Source organism: Hylobates moloch, unplaced genomic scaffold (genome assembly GCF_009828535.3).
Source record: "Hylobates moloch isolate HMO894 unplaced genomic scaffold, HMol_V3 SCAFFOLD_11, whole genome shotgun sequence".
Lineage (NCBI taxonomy): Eukaryota > Metazoa > Chordata > Mammalia > Primates > Hylobatidae > Hylobates > Hylobates moloch.
The window spans coordinates 34387057-34409877 of NW_026652286.1; the positions used below are offsets into that span (position 1 = coordinate 34387057).

At 44.5% G+C, this 22821-nt stretch overlaps 1 protein-coding gene across 4 annotated transcripts in view; it reads right to left on the reverse strand.

Annotated features, from left to right (window-relative positions):
* BMAL1 (basic helix-loop-helix ARNT like 1) overlaps window positions 1-15092 on the reverse strand; it is a 110691-nt gene extending 95599 nt beyond the window's left edge. For 2 of the 4 annotated variants that reach the window (XM_032166556.2, XM_058446978.1), the window contains exon 1: window positions 15007-15092. The gene's annotated coding sequence lies outside the window, so the exon portion shown is untranslated. The remainder of the gene's footprint in view (window positions 1-15006) is intronic. The other 2 variants (XM_032166560.2, XM_032166557.2) reach the window with 2 other exon arrangements.
* Between the last annotated feature and the right edge of the window lie 7729 nt (window positions 15093-22821).

Sequence of the window (22821 nt, forward strand, 5' to 3'; positions counted from 1 at the left end):
GCTGGAGTGCAGTGGCGCGATCTCGGCTCACTGCAAGCTCCGCCCCCCAGGTTCACGCCATTCTCCTGCCTCAGCTTCCCAAGGAGCTGGGATTACAGGTGCCCGCCACTACGCCCAGCTAAATTTTTTTTGTATTTTTAGTAGAGACGGGGTTTCACCGTGCTAGCAGGATAGTCTCAATCTCCTGACCTTGTGATCCGCCCGCCTCGACCTCCCAAAGTGCTGGGATTACAGGCGTGAGCCACCGTTGCCGGCCAATTAAATACTTTAAAGGGGTGAAAACAAGTGTTCCATTCAGTTTTCTTTTGTGGAAAACTTTTTTTTTTTTTTTTTTTGAGATGGAGTCTCGCTCTGTCGCCCAGGCTGGAGTGCAGTGGCACGATCTCGGCTCACTGCAAGCTCCGCCTGCCGGGTTCACGCCATTCTCCTGCCTCAGCCTCTCCGAGTAGCTGGGACTACAGGCGCCCGCCACCACGCCCGGCTAATTTTTTTTTTTGTATTTTTAGTAGAGACGGGGTTTCACCGTGGTCTCGATCTCCTGACCTCGTGATCCGCCCGCCTCGGCCTCCCAAAGTGCTGGGATTACAAGCGTGAGCCACCGCGCCCGGCCCGAAAACTTTTAAAATATGAGATTACCAGGATCTCAAAGACAATTTATGCTTAGGTCACAGGAAAAACTGAGAGGACCCAGAAAAGCAAATCAGCCTCCAGCAGAAACAGTAGGGGGGAGAGCTCTAAGTGACAACCATAACCAGTGCTCTTCTTTCAGCAGTTCACTCCATTCCTAGGAAAGGCACTGAAAGCTGAAATGATGCAAGCCAAGGCTAATGTCTCCATGGAAACTGTTACAATTGAAGCTTGTGTTCCTGACCAAGAACTCGATGGTCAACTTTTTCAAGAAATTACACAAATTCCATGTTTTATCGTCTATTAAAGCCTTGGGATTTTTAAAGCTGTTGGACCAATGATATCCCACAAAAGATATGTGTGTATTCTGTATCGTACAAAGTGAGCACACATCAATTAAACCTAACACAACAACCAATCATATGACCTTTTATTTACTCTGATTCAGTAACACTGTATACCACAAAGAAGTTCACTTTAATAATTCCTGCCGACTTCTAAATACAGTGAATCAAAACATTTAAGAACTTCAATATAGAAAGCAAAGATGAAACTTGAATAGAGAGTGAATTAAGTCACAAAAGCAATACTTAAGTGCTGCCTCTGCCACTGACCAGTTGTAGAACCCTGGACAGTTGCTTAAATTCTAAGCAATTTCCCAGTCCACAAGAGGAGATGTCATAACACCAGGAGATGTCATAGACTAGGAGGCATCTTCCCAACTCTACTGACAACAGCTTCAAACTCTACTTATACCTTCCATCACCACCACAACACAGCAGACTGCTAGCTCCCCTCATTCATTCCCCTCGCCACCCTTAAAAACAGAGATTTTGCTAGACTCATGGCTTTCCAACTAAAGATATCTCCCAGTCTTCTTTGCAACTATATGTAGTTGCAAACCCTCATAGGGTTGTGATGATGACTAAACAAGACATTGTATGTAAAAATTACTTGTCAATTATACAGGAATGTTCTATGGTATTGTTATCAGAATCACAGCATTTGGAAAGGCTTTTACGGGGTGACTTTGATGAACATCAAACTTTAAGTAGACTACAAGCTACCAGTCACTCTTTGAAAAAATGACCTAGAGAAATTTCTTTTGCTGTCTTTAAAATTCACCCACATGCACTAGCTGGCAAGAGTTAGTCTTTCTGCTGCATTCACCACTTGCACCCATTTGCTCACCAGCCAGAGTATCCAGGAGGACGTCCGTCACAAGCTATGAAGAAAAAAGAGCTGTGCTGAGCTGAACCTCTGTGTGGCAACCCATCCATCAACCAATAACACAGTCAGAAACCTCAAAACCAGAGACAAGAAGTATTTTGAGGTACCAGGAAAAGAGAGAAAGAAGAATATAGCAGTTATGCATCCAGGCACTGGAGTGAGACTGTTCTGAGTTTGAATAATGACTTTTACACTTAACATGTATCATCTGAAGCTCCTCTGAGTTTCAGTCTCTCTAACTAGAAAACAGGACTGACAATACACACATTATATGAATACTGTAAAGACAGAATGATAAAAGGCATGTAAACACTTGGCACAGTTGCTGGCATATGGTAAGTAGTCAAGGTTAGATACTGCTATTAATAATAATAATAATAATAATAATAATAATATATACACTTGTAATGCTGGCAAAAATTTAGATTTGGCAGATCTCCAGTCAGGCTTTGCAGCCAGGTATTACCTGGACAGCATGCTGGCTCAGCCATGAATCCCCCAGGCTAATCAAGGTTCTTCTGGATTGCTGCCTAATGCCCCAGGACAGATGAAACATCCAAGAATGCCAGACTGGCCAGCTGGCTAGATTCTAACACTTGTTTTTCTGGTTCACAGCTGCCTGTCACTATCCTGAAAGGTGTCTACAGATAATAGATTCACATGGCTATCCCTGCCTAACTTTTCCATCCATGCCCAGGCTTATGGGGGTGAAATGTAATCATCTTTAAAACATGGCCCTATCCCAAAGGATATGAACAGACATTTCTCAAAAGAAGACATTTATGCAGCCAACAGACACATGAAAAAAAATGCTCATCATCACTGGTCATCAGAGAAATGCAAATCAAAACCACAATGAGATACCATCTCACACCAGTTAGAATGGCGATCATTAAAAAGTCAGGAAACAACAGATGCTGGAGAGGATGTGGAGAAATAGGAACGCTTTTACACTGTTGGTGGGAGTGTAAACTAGTTCAACCATTGTGGAAGACAGTGTGGAGATTCCTCAAGGATCTAGAACTAGAAATATCATTTGACCCAGTGATCCCATTACTGGGTATATACCCAAAGGATTATAAATCATGCTACTATAAAGACACATGCATATGTATGTTTATTGCAGCACTATTCACAATAGCAAAGACTTGGAACCAACCCAAATGTCCATCAATGACAGACTGGATTAAGAAAATGTGGCACACATGTACCATGGAATACTATGCAGCCATAAAAAAGGATGAGTTCATGTTCTTTGCAGGGACATGGATGAAGCTAGAAACCATCATTCTGAGCAAACTATCACAAGGACAGAAAACCAAACACTGCACGTTCTCACTCACAAGTGGGAACTGAACAATGAGAACACTTGGACACAGGGTGAGGAACATCACACCCCGGGGCCTGTCAGGGGCTGGGGGGCTGGGAGAGGGATAGCGTTAGGAGATATACCTAATGTAAATGACGAGTTAATGGGTTCAGCAAACCAACATGGCACATGTATACCTATGTAACAAACCTGTACGTTGTGCACATGTACCCTAGAACTTAAAGTATAATAAAAACAAACAAACAAACAAAAAACATGGCCCTATCCAACAAAGTAGTACACATCAGCACCCACCTGGTGGACAGCGCCAGACCTCTAAACATGCCCTGTAGGTAGGGGAACTTTCTTCTGGTTCTGCTAGGCTATTCCTGTAGGGGCCAGTACGTCTTCACTATTTATTAAAACTGCACTGCTGCTCCCTGCAGCCAGGAAGTAACTTTACAGCTTCAAAATGCCTATTCTTTCCTTAGCTCACACAAGCATCACACATACACTGAAAAGGGCTCAACAGGAATTGTTATACCTGTTCCACAGATAAGGAGTCAGGCTCAGTTTGAGACATTAAGTGATTTGCTTTGGCTATATAGTGATTAAGCAGCAGAAGCAGCCTAAAATGCAGGTTATCTGACTCCTAATCTGGTGCTCTTTCCAGAAAATGTGGGCATTTGTTTTAAAACATTCAACTTCCATAATGGCACTTTCTGTCTGGAGAATTCATTAACTAAGGTATCTTGGTCACAGTACAGTGCAGATTCACACACTTGAAAGCCACTCACACAGGCAGATGTTCACCGCACTCTAGAAATCTAAAGGGTGACTGATAACAGCCATGCTGATTAACATAATTGACAATTAATTCTCAGTTCTGGCTTCTCTCTCTCCTGCCTGGATTCATCTAGCAGCCTCCTATCAGGTCTCTGCTGCATTTAGTCCTTCATTGCTCCAATCCAACTGGAACACTAACACTGGATTGATGCTTTAGGGAGAAATATTTCATGTCACTAAAATCATAATCATAATAAAACAACTCCAGTGGTTATCCATTGCCTAGCAGTCTCTGACTCACTAGGCGAACTCCAACTTGCCACTTAACCTCACTGAGTTTCCCCAACTGCAAAATGAAAGAGTGGGCTAAATAGAGCCTTGCCCATTTCCAGCTCATGACTCTAAAACCCCCAATCTCAGTGTCCATCACAAAAAAAAAAAAGAAAGAAAAAAAGAGAAAATCCCCAATCAAACCCAAATCCTGCATCTCTTGGAGACTGCTGGGAGACAGCCAAGTCCAGTGCCAGTGGTCCAGAGCTCCCATGGCCTTATTTTAAGCCTGGATCTACCACTTACCAGCTGTCACTTTAGGCAAGTCACTAGATGTCTGAAATGGCTTCAGGACCTTCAGTGATCTTCCATACTTAAATTCCCACCATTATTTAAGAACCTTCCATTTTAGGCAAGTCTGTGTCCATGAATGCAAACTGGTCCATTCCTACTTCTGTGCTTTTAATTATACTGTTTCCACTCAGCCACTTCCTGGAAATACCTGTCCTCACCTTGTCTGTGAATCAAAATCCTACCATCCTTAAAGGTGAAAACATGACCAGTTCTATGAAGCCTCCTCCCTTCTACAATGCTCATAAAGATATTCCACAAGGCAATCAAACTGCAGGCTCCTTGGTCACAACAACAATTTCTGCTCTTCCTTTGGATCTAGCAACATTCTTGGCATATAGGCTCACAGATATTTGTTGACTGAATAAATACATGTGTAGTACTATGCCTAAATAAATATGCAACAAGTTTTCTTTTAGTTAATGTGGCTCAGCTATAGATTTGCTGCAGTTTGGAGCCAATTAAAGATAATAGAAGATGAACATCAGCAGGGCAGGGACAACCATCATCAGTAAAAGACACTGATATCTGACCAACCTGAAGAATAAGAAAAACACAGAGGTCAAAAAGAAATGGTAACCTAAACTCCAAAGTACCTTGCAAGACCAACCTCATAAGCCTATACTGTTAGAGAGTGGAGGAAATTAGAGGTTTATCCGAAGCTGAATTCGCTTTTTGAATGAATAAACAAGTATTTATTGAGAGACTTTCCTGTACAGACACTGTTTTCATTGCTGGGGGTATAGCAGAGAACAAAAGAGATGACACTGCCACTGGTATTCCAGCATCCAAGAAGGCAGGCTAGGTATAATGCCACCCTCTAGCTCCAAAGTGAAGTCCACGAAGCAATAACTTCTTGTACCAACTCCTTGCTATGCCTTCAAGTAAGGAAAAAAAGGAACACACCATTCACGACTGACCAAATAGAGGCAGTGCTAAAAGTGCTCTGTCACTCCCTATGAGGCATCCCTTACCCTAGAATGCACTGGGGAAGTTTGCAGCACGGCACTCTGCACCTAAGTCATTTGAACACTGCCAGTTGAGCTCTGCCACTAGCGTCACTTAAATATCAAACCTCTCAAATGGCAAATGTGGCTCATGATGTCAAAAACAAAACTCAGAGGTGGGAAGGGAGGGTGGTAGTTGGTTAAAGGATCAGGTACTTTTCACCACTGCAAAACCTTACGTTCCTTTCTTCTTTGGAGCAAAAACCTCTTCTATCCTCTAAAACCTTGAAAAAAATTTTTTCTTCCAGCAGGGTACTGAAAATAGCTTTGCATTTAACATTTAAAGTTGTTTTTGATCCCACACTCTTTCAGCTCTGCTCTCTGCTGCAAACTCATTCCATTCCCTAAGGGCACTTACAAGTATATTTTATAAGCAGGCAAGCCAGAGTCCCCATTTTTATCCCTAAGAGTTAAAAAGAAAAAACAATTTACATAATTATATGGAAGATAAGTTGGCCAAGAACACGGAAATCTTATCTGGACCAAAAGTTCTGGGACAAAATTTCTTTCAACTCATCCAGAAAGATAGCAGATCAAAATCAAGGTTCCTACTGAGAATGTCACTGCAGAGCTCTACACATGGGAACTGCTTGAGTTCCTCATTGCTGAGTGCCATATACTTCTTTAAGAAGAAATCAGAGGCAGTCATTTGAGGGCAGGTTTGAACAATGAAGTATATCTATGTTTCCCTGCTATGGTGAGAAAACAATAGGATTTTACAGCCAAGAAGAATCCGAGAAATCAAAGTTCAAAGAGGATAACTTACTCAAAGTTACTCAGCTGGTCAGTGGCTGGGCCAAGACTGCAGCCCAGGCCTCTCCCAGCTCCCAGTCCAGAGTTTTCCCCACTCTCTGCACTACTGTCTCATTTATAACACATGAAACCAAATCTTAAAGGTATAAAGGTAAAAAATCCCTTCTATAAAAGTTTAACAGACTGAAAATACAGTAGGAGAAGTGACTGATGTAAATGGGTCCTATGATTGCCAACAGCAAATGAGGTACAATGCTACTGAGAGGAGGGTCTACCAGCAGAAGTCTTGACGACTGCTGATACCAACCAGTATGTTTTCAGCTACAGCTACTACCACTAAATAGCTTTTGTGGGCTCGCCTAGAAACTAAATCACTATTTAGTTCATTGTTTCCTATAGAAAAATTTATCCCAAGTTTCCATCTAGTGCCCTACAAATAAACTTTTGGAACAAAACCTGTTTTTAAGATGGTTGTGCACATGAAGCAGAATTCTGAGGTCTAAAGTTCTGCACTAAATACAATTAAAACAGTAATATTTGGTGAAACATGCTAGGAGGGCATTTATAAGAAAACCCTTCAAACCCTTAATTTGTTTATATGCAATATAATGTTTTATGAAAAGCTTTCTAAGCGGGGTATGGTAAATTACTATTTTATAAAATTATTATTTTATAATATATAACCAAGGACAAATGCTATAATTCTGTATGTATTTACAAGGCCTTCCTAACACTGGGCTCAGGGTTAAAGGGAGTATAAAAGAGGCAGAAAACATCTGTATACAAGCAGCTCATAATTGAGTCACACTAGCCTTTATTTTCCTCAAAAATATCAAGCACCTTTCAACCCCAGGGCCTTTACACGTGCTGTTCTCTCTTCCTGGGATACTTTCCCCCAGATCTTTCTCAAGCTAAGCTCAAATGTCACCTCCTCAGAGAGGTCTCCCGTGTGATCTAGATAAGGTACCCTCCCTCCCACCATACCTCATCGCTACTGCTTTACTCTATTTGCTTGCTATCCTAGCACTCCTAGCACTTCTCACAACAAACGTGTTTCACTATTCTTCATCTGCCTCCTCCTGCTGGCCCCCTGTTTTGTTCACTGCTGTATCCTCAGTGCCCAGAACAGTGCTATGCATCCAATAAACTTCACTGACGGAGTAATTGAGTGAAACTGGAGAGTGGGAAGTGAGCGTAAGATAATTAACCATGAAACAATTAAAAAATCAGACAACTGGCCATCCTGATTCGGTATGATATGGTAATTTGCTCATTATGACATACCCCTGCTTCTGAACGAATGAATGGTTGGCAATCAAGAGTAAAAAGGAGAGCACAAAGGGAACAAATGTCATCAGAGGTACCTCACAGAGAAGTGAGATCCAAGGCAGGCACAGGCAAGGAAGAGAGGCCTCAAGGGAACAATTTAAGCAAAGATCCCGCTAGCCAGAGGGAGAGTGTGAAGTGAGGTGGCCTAGGGAGGACAGCGGAGAGGCAAGGAGGACTGAACCTCGGGCACAGGGCTGTGGCTGGGAATGGAGGTTGAGCGGGGAAGCAGGGCTGGGGAGGAGGAACAGGACCAGACCCTGGAGAGCCTGGAAGACTGGACACAGGGGTGCCACCTGCACGCCACCGGCACCAGGGCTGTTCTTAGCAGGCAAAGCTGGCCTGTCATCTGGGAAGATTGAAAGAAGTTAAGCAGAGCAGAAAACTGGTCAGAAGATGGCCTGGGTGGTCTAAGTACGAGGGGGCAAAAAGAGCTTCTTCCTTCTGCTTAGGTGTGAGAAAGATACAAGTGAGCAAGATGTGAAGGCATCCCCCACCCCCCCGCCAAAAAAAAAAGACAATTTCCAGAGCATCTCACAGTACCACACCATGGCAGATTCAGGCCAACTTCCCATCCATCCTGCTCTCGGTGCACTCAAGAAAGACAGAGCTCAGAACAAGAGCTCTGAGGGCAGGGCACGTCCTTCCATGCCTCCCAAATCTGAGGTTAATTATATTCAGGACAGCCTGTGTTTATTATCTTTTTATTCTTTGAAAAAAAAGTGGTATCTAATTTCACTGTGCAGTATATATTTGAACATTATATAACACATTTTTATGTAACAGGTTCTTGACATAAAACAATGTGTCCCTTACTATCTAAATGTATTTGGGGAACAACTGGCATTAAAAACATATATATATATATACACACACACACACACACACACACACACACACCCCCAAGACTGTGGATATACCAAGGTTGTGGACGTCGGTCTTCAGGGAGAAAAGGACGAAGGTGAAGGACCTTTGAAAAGGTCCCCTCCCCAGTGAGGAGCTCTGCAGATGGCTAGATGAGGGTGGGAGGTGGGGTTAGTGAGTTATGTTAAAAGGTTCATCTCACACAGGGAGCTGCCTGGGGAGGAGCTGGCTGAGCCACAGGGGGCCTGGGTCAGAGCAATGCTGCAGAGAAGGCAGGAGGAGGCCAGAGAGACAGCCATGCATAACAGGATGTGAGGAGAATGCTCACAAGCCCCTGGAGCTGCTGCTCAGGTAGCATCCAGGTCCGCGTCCCTTATGCGGAGGGTTTCCGCCGGCTCTGCTCTAAAAGAGGCTCATACCACGTTTGTCAACAATAAGACTGGTTCCCAATTGCTGTCGGCCTACTAGGCTCCTGGCATGGTGCGGTTGAGTGATGTAAGGGATGTAACGGGGTGTTTCCTCCCAGTAGGAATCTACTAGGGTGTTACAGGGCAGACTGTGGAGTTTATCGGCACAAATTCTGCCCCAAGCCATAACAGCTGAGTGACCTTGGACAGTTTATAAAACCACCTCATTTGTGAAGTAAGGATAATAGTACCTGCCTCATGTAGTTGTTATGGGGTTTAAATGAATTAATAAGCAGAGGTGACTCCCATATGTGCTGGCACATAGAAAGTGTTCAATAAATGTTAGCTGCTATTATCGTAATAATTATTATTCCTATTTTGCACTCAGAGAAGCTAATTAACTTGCCCAGGTCACACATTTCAAACAGTGATTGAAGGAATAAATACAAGCCAATGCTTCATTCAGTATATGCACAAAACCCAGTGGGTAGAGCATTAGCCAAATATTAAATTAGGCAGACCAGCTATCCCCTTCTTTAACCAGGCTAGATAAAGAATTAGTTTACACTATTTAAAAGGACAGCACATACTAAGGTAAAAACCACTCTCCATTACATGCCAGTACTCAATGTTCCCCTGCAGCAAAGATGACTAAACCTTATCCAATCTTATCTCCCCCTGAGGTTAAGTCCCCAATTCAAACCCTCCTTCCACGCAGACCTAAGTACTCATGGCCATGTCCATTTATGGCCCTGTTGCACCTCCACCTCTCTGCAGTGTGCATCCTGTTCCCTCCACCCGCTCCGTCCCTGAGTGCCCACCCCATCCCATCTCCTCCTCCACAAGATCAACGTGCATTGGACAACCATGGCCTAAAGGCTCCCTGTGCCTGTCATTTTGGAAAAAGCAAGATAAACTTCTCCCAGAATGCTCAGCCTGAGCCAGCAGGTGAGATATTTTCAGAGACAGCGCAACACAATATGGAATGCAGCAGAACCTAACAGAATTGGAGAAAAATCAATAAGGGCATTGCTGCCAGGTGTGGGGAGGAAGGAAAACAAAATGAAGAAATAGTGCTGCAGGACCAAGGCCCTGCACTGGGTCCTAAAAGCAGAGGAGGATTTGGACATGTGAAAATTGAGGGATGGACTGGGCCAAGGGCTGGTACAGGGAATGGACAGCCCCTCAGCTTGACTACAATGTCCAGGCACATGGCAAGGTCTGGCAGACAGGCAGGCTGAATGTGGAGACCACTACAAACCAGGCCAAGGCACCCCGGCAAGGCAACGAAGAGCACCAAGACTGACAGCAACATTCACTGAGTGTTTGCGATGTGCCATGAATAGACTGGCACACTTTTTCCAATGCTTTAACTCATTTAATCCACACCTCAACTCTTTGATGCAGGGGCTACTACGATCCCAGTTTTATAGATGAGGACACCAAGGCATAGAGAGCAAAAGAAACTTGACCACAAGTCACGAAGCCAGTAGGGAATACTTAGGATGTGAAATCTAGCTCCAGAGTCTGTATGCTAAACTACCCAACCAAACTGCCTTTTAGGACAGCTTGGGGAATGAAGGGACGTAGGCTCCAGCATGTCATGAGGACTCAATGTGACAGTGCTTGCAAGCAGTCTGCAAACCTGTAACTCCGAGGCCACAGATGCAGATTACAGGCTGCCATTCAAGTCCACAACGGACCTGCTAGCAGAACACAGGAGAGACAGGTCAGGGCTAGAGAGGGGACCCGGGGCCACGGACAGTGTGAATACCAGAAGCTAGGACAGACATTTATCTTTACAGGGGTGCAGGAAGAGAATCAAGAAACCAGCATAACCCAAAGGCTGAGGGAGGAAAGGATTTCAAGGGACAAAAAACAAGTGAGGTAAAAGCTTCAAAGGAGCTGAGCACAGTGACTCATGCCTGTAATCCCAGCACTCTGGGAGGCCGGTGCGGGTGGGTCACTTGAGCCCAGGAGTTTGAGACCAGCCTGGGCAACATGGCAAAACTCCATCTCTAATAAAAATACAAAAATTAGCCAGATGTGATGGCATGTACCTGTAGTCTCAGCTACTCTGGAGGCTGAGGCAGGAGGATCAACTGAGACTTGGGAGGCTGCAGTGAGCCAGGATTGCACCACTGCACTCCAGCCAGGCAAGAGTGAGACCGTGTCTAAAAAAAAAAAAAAAATACTGCAAAGGGGCCAAGAACAACCACTCACGCCTGTAATCCCAGCACTTTGGGAGGCCGAGGCGGGCGGATCACGAGGTCAGCAGATCGAGACCATCCTGGCTAACATGGTGAAACCCCGTCTCTACTAAAAATACAAAAAATTAGCTAGGCGCAGTGGCGGGCACCTGTAGTCCTAGCTACTTGGGAGGCTGAGGCAGGAGAATGGCGTGAACCCAGGAGGTGGAGCTTGCAGTGAGCCGAGATCGCGCCACTGCACTCTGGCCTGGGCGAAAGAGCAAGACTCCGTCTCAGAAAAAAAAAAAAAAAAAAAGAACAACCACTTAGGAATAAGGATGGGCAGATGGGCCCCAGGAACTCAAGACAAAGTTTTGGAGAAAACTTTGAGAAGAAATATAAAGAAAGGTGGTAGAGAGAGAAGCCAGAGGGCAGGTACTAAGAATGGAGCAGGAGATGGGAGAGTGGGGGAGGCTGGCAGGAGGGAGGAAAGAGAGAGGCATACGAACCCAGAGTACCAAGTAAAGACACATGTAAATTGCCTGGCACACAGCAGGCTCACCACAAGTCTGTCTCTGCCTCTTCCATCCTTCCTCTCCTAAATCAAGCCTAAGGTTTTCAGGGTGGGGCGGGGGAGACTAAGGACAAACAGCACAAATAAAATTCTAGTGACGGGACTCAGGTAGAGGTGAGAAGGAATGGCAGCTGGCACAAAGGAAAGGCTTCCTGTGTGCCAGGCCTTTTACATGCACTATCTCCCTTAATCCTCACACAGACTCCATGAGGCAGGCACTGCCATTACACCAAGAGGAGAAGCCTGAGGTCAGAGGAGTCAAGCACACATCCAAGGCCACACAGCCCAAACCCGAGCCATAGATTCTTCTGCCACCAAAGCCCAGGCGCTTACCCATGGTGATAGACCAAGAAAGGAACAGAGGAGAGGTCCACTTGCTTTCTCTGAACTGGGAGGAGAGGAGGGGACAATGGGGATAGAGACAGAACATTTTGGGCGGTAAGAGATGCTGAGGGGGTTGAGTCAGAGCAGGTCTTATTTCATGAGAGGGAGAAGAAAAGACAAGGTGGGTATTTGGGATAAATCTGAGTCTTGTGATAAGGTGACAATGAAAAAAAGACTGTGGAGAAGGATAACATGCCTGTGTCACTAGCTCCCAACTAAACCTCAAGGTCTAGAAAGGATATTTTACTTCCCTGCAAGTAACTACTTTAGTTATCATGATGTTTCCTAAAATCACTGCATGTAATCACGGGGCTGAAACTGTTTATTTAATATTGATTTTCCTACCACAGTGAGAGTTGATGATGAAATCACAAAGATATATTATAACCCTTACATCAAAGAGAGATATTAACTATCTAGTTTTTACCTTTTCATATGCAGTTTTGTTAATACAGCAAAATCTTTCTATGGTGCTTGTCCATCTTTTCGCATATAAATTCCACAGAGATTGTTGGTGTGAAGGGATAAATCTGAAAACACAGCCACTTCCTTTTCCTGCCCTGTGGCATGCAAACCTCTTCTGCAAATAGCAGACAAACTCGTGAGTAGTCATCATTTTATAAATCATTTGAAATGGATCCTTTAAAACACCATCTGTTCATCTGCTTAACTTTCTTATGAAAATAGGGCTTCGGCTCAGATATTCTGGAGGTGCCAGGAGGTAAATACCAACCTGAATTCAAATGTATTAAATATTTAGAGACTTACAGAACTTTAAAACAGAGGAACCTTTGAGATCACCGTTCAACCGTCTTACTTTCCATCAGAGGCAAACACAACCTAGAAAACTTTAATAACTTGCCCCAACTGGAACGGCCACGAGAGCTCAAGCCTAAACTAGAACCAGGATGTCCAGCTCCTAACTCCCAGGTTAGTGCTTTTCTACCAGATCTGTTCGTTCTTCAGAGGGTGGAATAAAGAACAAATTTAACTACAGGTTTAACTTATTGTTATCATTCACTGGCTGCATCTACAATCAAAGCCAAAATGCTTCTACAGTCCCAGCTTCAGATGATACAGGCAATTTCAAATCCTGTCCAGGAAATTTCCAAACCTTCTAAATATGTTCTATAAACTGTTTTAAAGACTTATCAATAAAGTGATCTGAGTAACAAAACATGGACTGAAAGACTGAATTTTGTATTTTCAAAAATATTTGGGAATTCCATTGATATGGAAATCAAATATAACACCAGCGAATTTTTTTTAAGTCTTGCAAGCACAGAGAGCATGATATTATTCAAAACTGCTCAGGAGCAGCGATGATTATTTTAAGCTCATGATTCAACGGGTACATTAATTAAAAACTCCACCAACCCAAATTGACAGATCTTGATATCAATGAGACCAGAAGAATTAAAATAATAGTTGTCATTTAAAAATAGATTAAAGGGGTGAACAACAGCAGATGTCAGAAGGACAAATGACAAGCAAGCAGGTGTCGTGGTAAATGAATGCATCTAAGGGACAGCTTTAATGGATTTTTAATAAAACGACGATGCTGGAAATACGGGTATACGGGCAGTGTCAAGAAAAGCTTGTTCACAAATACGGAATCTGATTTTTGGAAGCTGGGTGAGAAAACTTGGCTAATAATTCCCCGCTGAGGAGTAGCGGTGGAAGAAGGGAGAAGAGACCGCAAGCGCCAAAGCGCCAAAACAACGCTAGGTGACCGGGAAGGGGCCGAGGTGGAGAGGGGAGAGGGGTCAGGAGGTGCGGGGTGCGCGGCGGCAGCGGGTCTCTCACCGGCCGGCGAGAACTTGACAGCAGGCGCCGGTGTCCAGCACACCCCTTCCCTCCCCAGCTCCTGCCGACGGGCACCTGCGCTCACCCCGCTGCCGGCTCTCGCGACCCCTCGGGGTGGCTAACATGCGCCCCACAAGGTCGACGTTCACCTCTACCTTCCTCGTCTTCTTCCAAGCAAACGGGAAGCTCTCTGGGATGTCAACGCCCGGCAATAGCCGAGCGGGAACCTTTTCTTCCCTGACATCTGTCAAACCCGGAGCGGGCGACAGACTCGCTGCGCCTTCCGCGGAGCTCTGGGGCTCCAAGGCCGGCCCGCACCTGGGCTCCAGGCGACATCCCCACGCCGACGCGCACCTGCCCGCAGACCCACGGGGCATCCTTGCGAGCCGCCCAGGACCTGGACGGCACAGGCCCCACGAAAGTTCGCAGGCTAGGGTCGGCCCCGTGTCGGCCGGGGATTCCCGGGTGCAGCGCCAGCCCTGGCTACAAGGCCGAAGGGGCGGGCGGACTTGGACTCCCCAAGCCCGACGGAGACGCCCTCCCCGCCCCCACCCAGCCTCGCGGGCTCCCGAAAGGGAAGTGAACCGGGGAGGAAGGGCAGACGCGGCACCGTTCGCCTAACGCCCTTGGGGGGCAGCCATCGGGCATGATCCCCTCGGGGATCCCCGAAGCTCCCGGGGATACATCTAGGAGTCCTCCTTGGCCGAGTCACTGCCCCCAAGTGCAGAGCTATCCCTTTAAGAAGCAGCTAGCTGCCCCCTCCCCCCGCCAGGTAGCGATGCCCGCGGAAAGGCGGTGGGTACTCCAGCGGACACTTTCCCGGCCCCTTTAAGGGCTCCTGCGGCACCTCTGCCTGCCCTAGCCCGCAGCGGCAGCCCCCGCGAGGAGGATGGGGGCGGACGGGCGCGGCGCCTTTAAGGGGCGCAGCCTCCCCGAGGCCCGGGTGGGGGCAGGGAGCGGTCACGGGCCCTTTAAGGCCGGCAGCGGGCACGTCGGGCAGGGTTCTCCGGCGGCCGGGTTGCCCCCGGGGCGGCGGCAGGGGCGCAGCGCCCGCGAGGGTGCTAACGGCCCCCGACGGGGTGCGCGGGATCGCGCCGCTGGCCGCCGCTGGCCTGACACTCACCGTGGCTCGCCGGGAGCGCCCGCGCCCGCGCCCGCACTCGGATCCCGCGGCGGCGGCGGCGGTGAGTCCGGCGCGGGTAAACAGGCACCTCCGTCCCTGACCTACTTTCTGCCTTCCCTAAATGTCGCACCACTAACCTACTTTCCGACCAATCCGCTCCCCGCCGGCCCAGGCCCGGCCCCCCGCCCACCAATCGCTGTGCCCAACCCCCCTTCCCCGCCCACCAATGGAGGAACCGCGGAGCCCGGATACCTGCCTCTTCCCGCCAGCCAATCCGAGCGCCCGAAGGGAGCGGGTCCCGGCGGCCGCCCCCAGCCAATCCGCGCGCGGCTCGGCAGCCCGCTGGCCAGTTGTGTGGCGGCTAGAGAGGCCGCTGACCAATGGCGAGGCGGCGAGGGCCGGTTTACCTGCTACTTTCCTGCCACCAATCATTTGGCGCACAGCAGCGCACGCCCCGAGGAGAGGACCAATCCGCGTGCGCTCCCTGGTTTCCTCGCCCCTGCCCTCTCCCTTTCCCGTCAGGTCTCCCACTAGCCGAGGCCACTGCGGTGCCCAAGCCGCGCTCCTCGGGGTCGCCCGGGATGTCCCTCTTCTCTGGGTCCCCTGCCGGCTGGCGTCTGGCCGCCCGCCCTCACCCTTCCTCCTCCTTCTCCACTCCGGGCATTCCGACGAAAAGCAGCAGTTCCTGACTCCCTCCCTCCCTCCGGCTCCATCTAGGAAACCAATTTTAGGAACGTTGAGTGCCAGACCCTTCCTAAAACCCCTGGTTTGCCAAAGTCTAAAGGAGAGAACGAACACTTAGTATTTCTAGAAGGCATTTCCACCCCGAGGACTGCAAGTGTTCTCACGTTCTTTGCGTTCGTCATGACCTCCAAGTGTCCCACTGGAGCTGTCATTCCCGTAGTTCCAAAGAGAATACTCAAGCGCGGAGCGATTCCATTGCATTTCCTTCCAGTAGCCAGGTTTTGACCACTTACTGAGGGGTAGACACCAGCCCCGCGGCAGCGCTCTCTGCTGCAAAAAGCTGTCTACGGAGCAAGACGGAAGGAAACAGTTACAGAAAATAAAAATTTGATAACGACAGCGACTCGGTTGCTGAGAGGACAGAGAAAGTGACTTATTTTTGCATCTCAGGCACTTTGTAGAGGGCCTTTAGCACAAAGAACTCCTGGCTCTTCCAGATGTTAAACTCCCTGAATAGGACAGCGTCTTCTTTTTCGTTATCCATCATGCCAGCTCTCCTTTAGCGCCTGCTGGGGTAGGGTGGAGTGGTGGGGGCGGAGCCGGCACCCAGCAAGTGCACCATAAATATCTGTTGGCTGGATACATGAACAAATGGAATTAAATAAATTGGCCTAATTCTGTTACCCAGACTGGCCCCCGTGACTCTAGACTTCTAGCCTGGTAAGTTCCTTGAACACAGACACTGCGTTTTTTAATCTTTGTAACACCATTGCCCATCCCCAGCTCACTGGCAGGCACGGAGTGCCCAATATGTGCTTTTGGTCTGAATGCTGACTGTTTTCTAGGTCAAGCAACTCCGTCGGTAGCTTGCTATTTTTCCTAAGTTTACACGCAGATGGAATCTTATTGCTCCTTTGTCTCTGCCCCCATTTCATGAGGAGATCACTCTAGATAAGTGGGACTTAAGCGAAGCACTTGACAAGATGAAGAAATATGGGCTGGATGCTAGTATCATTAATTGGACTAATAACTGGTTAAGTAACCATAACCTAAAGATGCTGATTAGTGAGTCCACGTTGACCAAAAAGAAGATTGCAGGAAGTCAACATTCCAGCAGCACCTACTACATCCCCGACACTGTGTTAAGTACTTTCCCCTCATGTTCTCCCTTAATCTTTATAACCACACTGTGAGGAAGCTTTTATTGCCCCATTTTACAGATGGGGAAACTGAAACTCAGAATTTAGCTAGCTGGCCAAAGGTCACACAGTAGGTGGCAAAGCCATGATTCAAACCAGACTTTTTATTTCAAAGCCTCTATACCACATCAGTTACCCTCAGAATACAGAAGCCTCTCTCCCAGGTCCAGACATCAGAAGTTTTATCAGTGTCCTGAAGGAAAATCCAGAAGATTCGCATCACATGTCCAGATGACACAAAGCCAGGAGGGGAAGAGACGCTATTACACAAACCACACACAATATTGGAGCAGTGGGCTGACTCTAACAGGTAAATGTGGAGTCCCACCCTGTGTGAAGCCAGAAGGAGGCAGAGGTGTCTTAGATGCGTATAGGAGCAAGATAAAGGGTCTTAGGTGACAAATAATCTGAGTCCACAGGGAATTGTGGCTGCCAAAGTAAATAAACGCTCTTAGGCTGCATCAATGGAAGTCTGACATGTAAAGCAAGATAGGTGTTATTGTGCTGCCCAGTGTTGGTCAATACCCACATGAAGTATTGTCTGCAATTAAGACTTGGCAGAAAGAAATTACCTACGTTCACAAGTAGAGGGACCAGGATGTAAAGAGGCTAGAAACTATGTCATATGAGGAAATATTAAACGAAGCAGAAGGTTTTGCCCCAGGGGTACAAGGTAACTGTCTTGATATATGTGAAGGACTGTCAAATGGAAGAGAAATTAAACTTACACTTCACGGCCTTAAGGAGTTGAAGGAGAACCTGTGGGTAGAAACTAGAATGAATCAATATGAACAATTGTCTAATAGCTAGAGCATCCTCTGCCTTGATTAATTGAGTTTCTTGTCATAAAAAATGTCCAAGTGAGAAGTGGATTACCATGCAGTGGGAGGGGGGCTGAAATAGGTGTCTTTCTGGACTCCATTCCTCTGAGATTCTCATCTTATACCGTGGCTTTCCTCTTTTAAATGTTATCACACTGCCTTATCCTACCCTCAGTGGCCAAGCAACTGTCTTCCCTCGTGTGCACCTGTTTTTCCCTATGTAATTACACCTTTCTTTGTGTTTCTCTCTGTTGGAGATCCCAAACACCTCCTTCCACTACTACCTAACTTCCCTTTTCTTTTCTACTTTCCGGGATACTGAACTTTCAATTCTTAGGGCACTGCTAAGGTCAAAATATTGTCCTCAGTGTAAATTTTACTGGGCATGAGTAGAATCATGTAGATAAAAGGAAGATAAGAGAGAGCATTTATTTGCACCTACGTGTACCAGATGCTTTAAATACATTATTTAATATAATCCTCACATTAACCCTAGCAGTTGATATGCTTGCCCTCCACACTTGCTAGCTGGATGACTTTTATCAAATTGCTTAACCTCTTTGTACCTCAGTTTCCTCATCTGTAAAAGGGGGATAATCTAGTATCTACTTCATAGGGCTGTTGTAAGAGTTCAATGTGATGATAGATGGAAAGCCCTTAACACAGTGCCTGGCATACAGTCAAGATGCAATACATATTAGGTATCACTCTTAACAATTCTGTGAAATAGATATTTCTTGCTCCCGTTTTACAGATGAAGTTACTGAGGATAAAGTAGTATAATCTACAGTAGTTTCCCTGACTCTGATCCAATGATGGATCCATTAGAATTACCTGGGGAGTTTTAAAAAATACAGACTTCTGAGTCCTGTTCTGGAAGATTCTGATTGCATTTCTTTGGGATTTGACATTTGTGAATGGTTTGATCTGTTAACCAAGGTTGACATCTGGGTGTACAAAAAATGGGATTAAAAAAAATCAGGCATTAATGAGTTAACCAGTGTTTATAGCTTTTTCAGCTGCTTTTGAAAAGACCTTCCTTGGCTCTTTTTTAATGGGATGGCCATAGCAGCTCAGAATGGGAGAGCAGTAATACCTCATTTGGAATGTGTCCTAGACTGTGTAATTAGGCTTTAGACTAGATCTTGCTTGCAGACATGGCCAAGATTCCAAAGATCTTGGTGCTCAGATGTGAAAGGGGCTTTTCCATTTGGCTAGAGGAAGCTAAAGCACCAGTGGCCACATGGCTTCTCAACAGAAGCTCTGAAGAACAGATAGACACTGTCTTCAAAAAACTGGCATCAATTTTGCCCTGCTTCACTGGGATGAGAAGAATAGAGTTCACTTTCTGGAGAATATAAAAGAAAGGAAGAATCCATTCTAGTTAGTATAGCAAAGGGAAGTGTTCAGGCAAGCCATTTCAGAAATGCATTGGCTCAAAAAAATTTACAATATGCTTTTGAAAAAGAAAAGAAGGGATAGATTGGGGGAATTTGATCTCATACATTATCAAAGTGTACTATTAAACTGTGGTAATAAAATAGTCTGGTATTGGTATAGAAACAGACCAATAGATGAATTAAAAGGCAAAGCATCCAGAAACAGACCAAAAGTATAGGAAAATTGAATTATAAAGTGAATTTTAAAGGATTAGAAGAAGATGGATTTTTCAATAAATGCTATTGAAACAACTAGCTAGCCATAGGGAAACACATAAAATTTGCCCCCCTACCCTGTACTTACATTAAAACATAAACCATAGGAAAAGAGAATTTAAGTGCATATAATCAAACCTGTAAAAACACTAGAAAAAAATATGAGTAGAAGTTCTATAATCTTGAAAGGCCCATCTAAGCATAATACAAAATCCAGAGGCCATGAAAATAAAGGTGGATTTCATATATGCACACACACACACTCTCCATATAAACGAAATAAAGGAACAACTAGCATGCAGGCCCCACACCACATTATTAATGCACCATACACACATTCCATTTAATAAGTCAGCAGCTGGCGTGGTGAGATGTAAGCAGTGATGTCATTTAACCTGTCATTGATAGAAGAATTACTCCTTATAAAGAGCTACTCCTTGTAACATTGTCTTACTTCATTGGCCCTCTGTTTCTCGTTTTGTGTTTTAAAAATAAAAGTTTATAATCACCAAGCACGATCTCCAGCATCAAAGGTTGTTTAGATCCTCTGCAGTGAACTCTGGGTCCTTTGCTCCACTCACATAAAAGCTACAGGCTCAGAATTTACCTAAGGAAAACTCTCATCTTGCATACAGATGTGTGTGCATTGTAAGAATGACTGCTACTCAAATATCTCCTTTCTCTTTGGAAGAACAAGAACATCTATTGCTTTTTTTTTTTAGATTATGAAACCAATTTACATCTGTGATCAAAAATTTAGAAAGCACACACATAAAGAAGAAAATAAAATAATCTATAATTCCATTAAACAGATATAACCCGCATTAAAATATCAATGTATTTTTTCTGTAACTGTATCATATTTTGACCTAATTTTTTTCTTTTTCAGAGACAGAGTCTTGCTATGTTGCCCAGGCTAGACTCGAACTTCTAGACTTGAGCAATCCTCATGCCTCAGCCTCCCAAGTGGCTGAGACTATAGGCATGCCACCACACCCAGCTCTTTTGATGTAATTTTTATCACATCAAAGTTTTGTCATCTTGCTTTGAAAAAATTATCACATGCATTCTCTCTTGTTATTGAGCCTCCTACAACAGGCTGTCTAATGGCTGCAGCATTTTTATTGTATGGAGAGACTATACCTCACTATGCAAAACTCTCTCATTGAAAGCATTCACATAGTTCCTAATGTTTCTTTATTATACAGATGGCCCTGGGTTCACAATGGTTTAACTTACGATTTTTCTAGTTTATGACTGGTATATTGGGATATTAAATGTATTTTCAGCTTTCAATATTTTTGACTTGCCATGGGTTTTTCGGGACATAACCCCATCGTAAATTGAGGCTCATCTGTAAACAGTTTTGAAAAGAACATTCTTTGGGATTTTTAAACCTCAGGGCCCTCTGGAAGCTATAGGCTTATGTAACTGGCCCATAGCTTTCCTACTCTACTTCATTACCACACTGGGTTTCAAATAATCAGCTGGTATAGACAGGAAATACAACTTACATATTTTTTTCTTATAAGGTTTCAATGTTATCTCCTCCTGCTGCTGCTTCTCTCTCTGCCATAACACTTATTTTAAAGACATGGAAAATTCTATGCACTTGAGTTAAATACAAAACCGCAAGTGACTATAGCTTGATAAATGGTCTTTGGGAAATTTATGAGCCAAAATCTGTGTTATAAATTGATAGCACTCCAGCTAACAAAAGATTGACAATAAAACTTACTATAAATAAAACTATCTAAATCTTGAGTATGAATAAAGTCCATTAGTTTGGGTTGTATTATTATGATTGTTGCTTTTGACTCCTGTGCTGCATGTACATTTTTCTTTTATTCATCTACTGCGAAATTATACATTTGCACATTTACCAGAGAAGGGCAAGAAAATGTAATCAAGTGATATTACTTCTTAGCCCTTGGAAGATTTGGATAGGTGAGAAAGGTGAAAGTCAACAGCCAAAAAAGAGAGAGAAAGAAAGAGAAAGAAAGAGGGAAAAGAAGAAGGAAGGAAGGAAGGAAGGAAGGAAGGAAGGAAGGAAGGAAGGAAGGAGAGAAAGAAAGAAAGACAAAGAAAGAAAGGAAAGAAAGAAAAAGAAGGATTGCACACTGATCCCCTCTGCCTGTAAATTTCCCTTACTTCCATTGCCTTTGACCCATGAATCTGGCTCGCACTTGCTTCGCTGCTTAAAGGTCACTTCCTCAGGGAAACCTTCCCTGACCTCCCAGCTATAAAAATCTACCACAACAGCACCTTGTACTTCCTTTTTCAAAGCACTGTCACACTTGTAATTTCTTGTCTTCTCATAAACTCTGTGAGGCAGGTGCCACACCTGCATAGTTCACTTCTGTATCTCCTATAGCTATCAAAGCAGTAGCACATTCATCAGAACAAATATTGTCTGAACAAATGAATAAAAAATGATAAAGACATGCGAAAGTGAGCTGTACTTCTTGCATGGACACACGCAAGACATCACCTTCCAGAGATACACACAGGATTTAAGCACTGGCTTCAATTACCCCCTCATCAGAGAAAACCTCCTATCCCTTCTGAAATATTACAGCAGCCTCTGCATTTCACCTTTTTACCCTTCTTGAATTTTCTTTTCAACACATATCACCATCTGACATTTTGTTGTGTATTCATTAATTTATTGTATGCTTCCCCCAGTAAGGTCTGTGAGAGGAGGGTTATTTTTACTATCATATCTCTCACATCTAGGATAGTATCCAGCAGGTAGTAGGTGTGCAACAAGTATTAGTTAAATGAATCAATCAATCAATGAGATTCCAGAGTGCAGCACACTGAGCCATTTTGGCTTTCTAAATAGTCATACCAACTTCCAGCAAAAAGCACCACATTCCATAGTATAGAGAGACAAAAGAATAAATAATTTTTAAAATTTTTTCCTGTAGTTGAATTGTTTCTATCATTTGTTAGCCAATTTTTAAAGTTGCAATTATGAAATTTTTTTATGTTTTTCTGCCTCACAGTGAGTTGACAATATGTTCAAATAAAGTATCTCATTGGGTATAAAAAGAAACAAACTTTTTCATAAATTACAGTGTGAATGTTGATTTTGTTGTTGTTGCTGTCATTATTCAGGAAGTCCAATAATAAGGACTAGAAAGTTGATTCACTTTTGAGAAAATAAGTAGTTATATCAGCTGGATAAAATACAATGCCATCCTTTAAAATGTTAAATATGAAGTTAAGCCATAAATATATAGAAAAAAGCCAAATAATGTAATATGAAAAGTAAGACTCCCATCATATACAGATTGACTGAAATTTTGTAAATAAGATGTGTACACATGAACAAAGTTATAAGTATTCTAGCAGTAGCTCACTGATTACATTTTATTGAAGAGGTTATGGGATAAACTTTCTCAAAGTTGTTTATAATAATAAAAATAATTTTAAAAGGAAACCAGGAGAGCC